At 32.8% G+C, this 7,987-nt stretch overlaps 1 pseudogene; it reads right to left on the reverse strand.

The window, feature by feature from the left end:
* Positions 1 to 6,050: 6,050 nt before the first annotated feature.
* Positions 6,051 to 7,161, reverse strand: LOC100990251 (large ribosomal subunit protein uL23-like; annotated as a pseudogene).
* Positions 7,162 to 7,987: the final 826 nt, after the last annotated feature.

Below are 7,987 nucleotides of genomic sequence, written 5' to 3' on the forward strand. Positions count from 1 at the left end.
TGCTTGCTATATGGGTGATGGGTTCATTTATACATCAAACCTCAACATTATATTAAATACCCCTGTAATAAACCTTCACATGTACCCCTGGAACCTAAAATAAAAGTTGAAATTAGAAAAAAATTGAGAATTATATCAACCACTAGGAGAAATAATTTGGAGTTCTCCCAAAGCCCTACTCTCCAAAAAAATTTTCATGATTTGACCTGTTTTGCAGTTCCCTGGAAAACACCACTCAGTGTTTGTCTTTTTTGATCTATTTCAAAACTACTGACTGCAGACAGCTTTTCGTGGGGGGCATTTATAAAAACAATCAATGGCATTGCAGTTGTCTGAAGTGCTAATAACAGTTGGAGCAATCAAAAAGCTTACCAAAATCTGAAAAGAAAAAAATTGGTGAACAAGATGCCCATAGAAGTCTATGAAAAGCTACAAAATAACTGGGAATCTATAGGCCATTCTGCATATGTGTAGGACTGTCCATATGCCTGGAAAAGACCTGAGAAGTCCTAATCTCATACCTCTAGCTGACCTTGAGGCTTTGTGCAAAGAAGAGGTAAAAGCTGAAGCAGAATTATAAACTGGCTTCTTTATCCTTGAAGGCATGCCCAAACGAGACAAAGTCCCTGGAAAATAATGGTAGATTTATTGGTTCCATGCATTTAAGAAAATCTCTGTCCAATCACTAGGTGACCACTAAGCTAACTGAGCAGAGATTTCAGAGGCTCCAGATGATAAAGAGTATAGAATTAGTTTAGAAAGTCACTAAACAGACCAAAAGTATGAAAAATAAGCAGCAACAACAACAAATAGTAATAAGGGGCAGATTCTGATTTTGAAACTTAGCACATGGTATTATTTATAATATCCAGGTTTTATTAAAAAATATGAGACATGCAAGGAAACAAGAAAGTACGATTGATATACAAAAACAACAACAAAAACGCAATCAAAGAAAGTGTCATGGATGAGCCCAGCTACTGGGCTTATTACAAAGACTTTAAATTTGCTATTTTAAATATTCACAAAGAACTAAAATAAAGCAAGCCATGTCTAAAGAGTCAAAAGAAAGTATGAGAATGATTCTCACCAAACAGATAATGTGAATAAGGAGATAGGAATTTTGTTTTTAAGAAACTAATCAAATAAAAATTCTGGAGTTGAAAAGTATATTAATTGAAATAAAAATTCAATAACAGGGACTCATCACGGAATTTTTTTTCTGCCATAACAAACAATAGCAAATTTGAACAGAGGTTAATTTTATTATCTAGTCTATTAAAAAAATTAATGAAGAAACATGAATAAGACCTGAAAGCCTTCTGGGACAAAAATCTGGCATACAAACGAACATAGGCATAATGGAATTCACAGAAGAGGAAAAGGGAAAGGAGCAGAAAACATATTTGAAGGAATAATACCTAAAAATGTTTCAAATTGATGAAAAAAATTAATCTACACTACTAGGAGCTCATTATTTCCTAGGAAGATAAACCCAAAAAGATCAATGGCCAACCACACAATAATTAATCTGTCCAAAGTCATAGACAAAGAAAATTTTGAAAGCAGCAAGAGAGAAGTGACCTTATTCTGCACATGGCATTCTCAATAAGATTAACTGTTTATTTCTCTTCAGATCCATGGAGGCCAGAAGACAGTGGTATGACATGGTCAAATGCATGATCAAAGAACTCTATATCTAGCAAAATTGTCTTTCAAAATTAATGGAAAAATTAAGGCATTCTCAGACACACAAGAAGACTTTATGGATAGAAGACCCTCCCTACAATAAATATAATAAGGGGACTCCTTCAGGTTGAAATGAAAAGACTTTAGATAGTTACTTGAATCCAAATGAAAAAGAAGATCACCAGTAAATGTAACTATATAGATAAACATAAAGAACAGTATAAATTTATATTTATTTGAAATATTTTTTATCCTATTTATTTAGAAGATAACTTTATAAAGCAATAAATATAAAACTATGCTGATGAGATTACAGTGTATCAAATATAATTTGTATGACAAAATAGCACAAGGAAGGTGGAATGGAATTATTGATGGCTGTTGAGAAACCTCTGTTCTTGTCTTCTTGTTTGAAATAATTTAAAGAAGAGTCACACAGCAAAGGAGATGCAGTATAGAACAGTTTAGTGCAAAGGTGAAATAATACTCTGAAAGATTGGTTGAGAATAGACAAAGAGATGATTTGAATTGGACTGCTTGTGAGGATGAGACAGTGTTGACTGTTACTGGGGAAACTCCCTTTATGGGACTCTTATATGATTATTCATAAGTGGATTGGAAGAGGTGTTACTAATAAGCATGTTCTGGGTGGTCCTCTGGGTACACATGTGCAGTAGCTGTACATGCTTGTTCAGACATCATATGTCTCATTAGCACCTTAAATCTCCACATAGGGTTCTGATTTTTACTATTATAGTGAGCGAAGAGTCAGTCTGAGGACAGGTAAAATCAAAATATGCATGCTCTCTACAGGGGAAATTCCCTACTGTAGATAGTTGTGCTTGAATGAGTCAGTTTGACTATAACGTGAATGCTGCGGTTTATTGTATTGATTGTGCAGTCACCATAGTTGCCACAGAGCGAGGACATATTTACTTCCTTGACTACTTATCCTGCCTCAGAATGAAGCTGTGTAGGAATAAAGATTTTATACCATTGAAGTCAACTTGGTACTAATCCAAACAAGAAGTATATAAATCAAGATGTTAATTTTAATTTTCAGGGCAACCACTAACAAAATAACTCAAATATGGTGAAAGAAAAAATAAGGGTATTTAAATTATACATGAGAAAATATATCGAATTAACACAAAAGAAAAAAGTGATAGAAAAATGGAGGGGAAAAAGATACAAGACATAGACAAAATAAGTAGAAAAATGGAAGATATAAATCTTTTCAGTAATTATCTTAAATGTAAATGGATTAAACACTCCAATTCAAAGGCAGATTGGCAAAATGAAAAAAAAAACTAGAAAGAACGAGCCACCTATGTGTTATCTATAAGATAAATATTTTACATTAGAGACACAAATAAGCTGAAGTTAAAAGATATATAAAGATATGTCATGCAAATAGTACCCCAGAAAAAGCTGGAGTAGTTATATTGCTATCAGGCAAAATATTAAGTTTGTGACATAACTATGTATTACTTTATGACAAAAATATTACTATAAGCAAAGAAGGACATTTTATAATAATAAAAAGGTTAGTCTTTTAAGAAGAAATAACAAATTTAAATAACTGAGATTATGCAAAGTATGTACTCTAACCACAATAGAATAAAATTTTAAATCAATAACAAAAGAAAGTTTGGAAAATTACAATTAGTTTGAACTTAAACTATAAGCTTCTAAATAACCAATACATCAAAGGAGAAATCATAAAGAAAATACAAAGTACTTAAAGATGAATAAAAATACAACCAAAACTTATGGGATACAGCTAAAGCAGTGCTTAAGAGGAAATTTATAGCTGTAAATGCCTGTATTTAAAAAATTAAAAGTCTTAAATCAATAATCTAAATTTCCACCTTAAGAAATTACAAAAAAAAAGAGAAACTAAATCCAAAGTTAGCAGAAAGAATAAAATAACAAGAACTACAGTGGAAATAAATAAAATACAGTACAAAAAAGAGAGGGAAGAAAAACAAAAGTTGATTGAAATAATCAAAAAAATTGACAAACTTTTAGCTAGACTGATTAAGAAAAAAAAGAGAGGACTTAAACTAACAAAATAAGGAATGAAAAAAATGTACATTATCACTGCCCTTACAGAAATAAATATTTTACAAAGGAATACCATGAACACCTGTATGGCAACAAATTAGATAACCTCGATGAAATGAACGAATTCCTAGGAAGACACAAACTAATGAGGCTTATTCAAAAGAAATAAAAAATCCAAATAGATCTATAACAAGTAAAAAAAAATTTAAAAATTAACAAAGAAGAAATCCCACAAAGAAAAACACAGGACCAGATGGCATCACTGATTAATTCTACCAAATGATTAAAGAATGATTCATCAATCCTTCACACACTGTTCCACAAAGTAGAAGAGGAAGAACTAGTTCCCACATCATTCCATGAAGCTAGTATTCTCTGCCACCAAAATCAGATAAAGACATCACAAGAAAAAAAATAGAACATAGACCATATTCCTTATGAATTGAGATGTAAATATCCTCAAAAATAAAATGAACTTGAACTGCCCATGGGAGGCTTTCCTAAAATCTTGACCCACAATATCATGAACACAACATTTTTTATGCCATTATATTTAGGGCTATTGTAAAATAGCAGCAAATAACTACATGTGTATGTATGTGTGTATTATATATAACTATACTAAATTATTATGCATTATACATGTAACAATTATAGAAGATTGAACAAATCTAGTAACATCTAATTAATATTCAATTTATTACAAATCTAATAATAGCTAATTTGTTGTTTTTATTTAACAGTAATGGGAGTTGAGACCAAAAAATATGTGAGTTGTTGAAAGTCATTTAACCCCTACATGGTCAAGTCTGAATTTGAACCCAAATATCCTAGACAGTACTTCTCTGGAAGCTGGTATTAGGTAGATATTGAACCAATTCTTCATTTGTCTCAGATCTCAGAAAATGTAAAACTATTAGAAAAGGATATGAATATTGTACATAAAATAAGGGGAAGACATTTCTTTTTCTTCATTTTATAATCTAGAAATAAAACCTACATAGGAAATTTATATGCATGTTTGTATGTTTGTCTTAACGTGTATGAACATATATTTTATTTTCAAGGAAGAAATTATTTTCTAAGTAAGGACCAATCTCTAATCCTTAAAGTATCCATCAGAATGTGATTCAATAGGTTTTGCAAAATCCTAGTTCAGATGCAACTTAATCACTAGTCATTATTTCGGTGTGCGCCATACTTAGAATTAAAGTGCTCAGAATTCTTAGTCAACAAGATAAGTCCTTGACAGATCGTAATGGACCTATTTTATTTTATTTTTTTAAAAACCCAGTGTTGAAAAGAGAAACTTGGTTAGAATTTCCATGATTTTTTATAATGGATAATTTGGAAGAAAAGGAAAGAAAAGGCTGTGAATAAGGAAGATTAAGTTATTCTTTTACGCATCCATCCATTCCTTCATTTACAAAATATTTATTGAACATTTATTATTTGTCAGGCATGCTGGAGACAGGCAGTAAACAAGACAGCCAAGTTCTCTATCCTTATTTTATTGCGGGAGAGAGAACCAGTAAGAGATAATGAGGAGACAGGATGAAAGAAGGAAACTAGCCAAGTTACTACTAAGTAGCGCAACTGAGAGATATCTGTATTATCTGTCTGACCTTATGATGGCATCAGTAGAGATGGAAGGATGCGAATGAGTATGAGAAATGCTTGTAGGCTGAAAACAAGTAGTATAACTTGTGTATTATGTTTATTTGTGTTATTTCATATTGTTTTGTGTTTCATATCAGTGATGTTACTTAAAATATGCTTAACCACATATCTCCATTAAAGCCAAATATTATTTGCTCTTCATCATTGTATATTTTTAAGTATTTTAGTGATAACACATTTTAATAAGTTTATTAAATCATTTTCAAAGATCGTCTCAAATGTGAACTTAGTGGAACTTACTTTGTAGATTATTAACTTTCCAAGTCACAGAAAACAAAATGGAGAGAAAAGAATCTCAGATTTTTAAAGTTGCTAGATACAGAGAACTTTGGTTCTGTCTTTCTGTCCTAAATACAAGTGGCTGAACATTTTTAAACTTAATGCCTAATAATGGAAATGAAAGTGATACCACTGGCATTGGTGGTTGTTTGTATTTCTGCTAGATGATAAGTCACTTGAATGAAATGACCAAATCAAGTTTGTGGTATGGACACAGATAATAACACCCATGGTATCAAAGATGAGTACCTAAAAGAGATTGGAAAAATTACTGAGAGGCTGAATTTATATTTTTTAAATGATATGCATATAATAAATTAAAATGTCAATATTTTAAAATAGAGTCACAAATATTTTATTTATTTATTTTTATTGTTATCATTTTTTTCCTCTGAAATCCTTGCCCTTTATTGGGCAAGGGGTGAGGGAAGCAGACAGACCGGTTGGACATAGTAGACAGGTATGTGAGGACAAAAGGCTACTCAAAAGCTAGCCAACCCATACTCCCCTGAAATGGATGCTAATGCCCTTCAAACTCTGGGCATTGGTTTCACACACATCGTCTTCCAGGGATAAAAGAAGGGGTTCTTGAAAAGCTTCTTGTTACCCTCAACCATGGAGGCAAGTTCCGAGTTCTGGTTTTCCTAGGACACTAACTCTAGTGTCCCGGTTACATCAGTGCCTGTGTATGGCCTCCCAGCCCAACCAGAAATTGACAGAAAGGCATGTATATGGTGAAAAGATATACATATACTTAGAATTAGCCAGCTGGACTCAGTTTAGATGATCCCAATTTTGTTTGCAACATCCAAAGCATCATAATCAGGAGCCAGTCGAACATATGCCTTCTTCTCTCCATCAGGTCGAATCGGGGTGTTGACCTTGGCCACATCAATGTCATAGAGCTTCTTCACAGCCTGTTTGATCTGGGGCTTGTTGGCTTTAACATCCACAGTGAACACAAGTGTGTTGTTGTCTTCTATCTTCTTTATGGCCAACTCAGTGATCAGAGGAAACTTCATGATAGCAGAGTGGTCAAGCTTGTTTCTCCTGTAAGCACTCTTCCAAGGATATTTGAACGGCCTCCAGAGTCGCAGTGTCTTGGGCCTCCGGAAGGTGAGTGACGTGCGGATCTTCTTTTTTTTTTTTTGTGGCTGTGGACACCTTTCAACACCGCTTTCTTGCATTTAAAGCCTTCCCTTGGGCTTCAGCTTTAGGAGGGGCAGGAACTTCCTTCTTCGCTTTTGGCGCCATCTTGTGAAAAGGATATTTGTTTATTTTAAATAATTAGTTTCTCTCTTTGCACCTCTTGAGATTATCAGAGAATGGAAATAAGATGAAATAAATTTAAATGATAAAACTAACATTTTAAAGTATATTTTGATTGTTGCATCCAGCTTGTAAGTATTGAAGAGCTGTAAGTTATCTAGTTCTACACAAAGCTCAGTGAATAAAAAGCATAAGGCAAAGCACAACTTTTCAATCTATCAGAAAAAAAAAATATTCAAAATGCCATGTGCAAAGTGTATGCTCAATTAAAGGTGTTGAAACCATCAAGCCTCATGCAAGCTTTTTCTTAGCTTCTGTAATACCAAATAAGCCCTGCTATATGTCTTGATTTACCATGAAAGTTAAGTGTCACATTTTAGGCAAATAAAAGTTATTAAAATTTGACAGCTGGCAAATTATGCTAACATCTGGTAACAAATCATTCTTGACAGTTCAACAGTACACTTCTTATTGCATAGCTATTAATATTATAAACAGCAAAATGCAAAAATTATAGCACCCAACTAACATATTCCCTGGAGTGATAGAAAGAATGCACTGTTTATCTTAATGTGTAAGAAATGTCATCTTTTCATGTCTGAGGTTTGAAGTAGATTGGAACTGAATAACTATAAACATGGGTGGCACCATGCAGTGCCACAAGCTAAAAAGAGATTTGAAAATTTCTGAATTTGGAGTGACATGATGATACATTTACAGTATGTGGGGGGAGTAGAAAAAGTAGTAAGAAAAGATTGTAACCAATAATAGTAACAATAAAATGACATTACATGCTTATTCATCACTCATCTGGTATAATATCACTTTCTTGGTTAAGTTGGCTAATAGTTATATATAACAGAATTTCTAACTGGTGCTTTAACAAAATCAAGTTCTAGAATCTAGTAAGTGGTTAATTCCTATCTGGCTCAAATACCTGGCATTGGGATATGGATGTTCCTTGCTGTCACCCAACTTCTTAAAGGAGGGAAAGGAATTTTAC

Source organism: Pan paniscus, chromosome 2, assembly GCF_029289425.2.
Source record: "Pan paniscus chromosome 2, NHGRI_mPanPan1-v2.0_pri, whole genome shotgun sequence".
Lineage (NCBI taxonomy): Eukaryota > Metazoa > Chordata > Mammalia > Primates > Hominidae > Pan > Pan paniscus.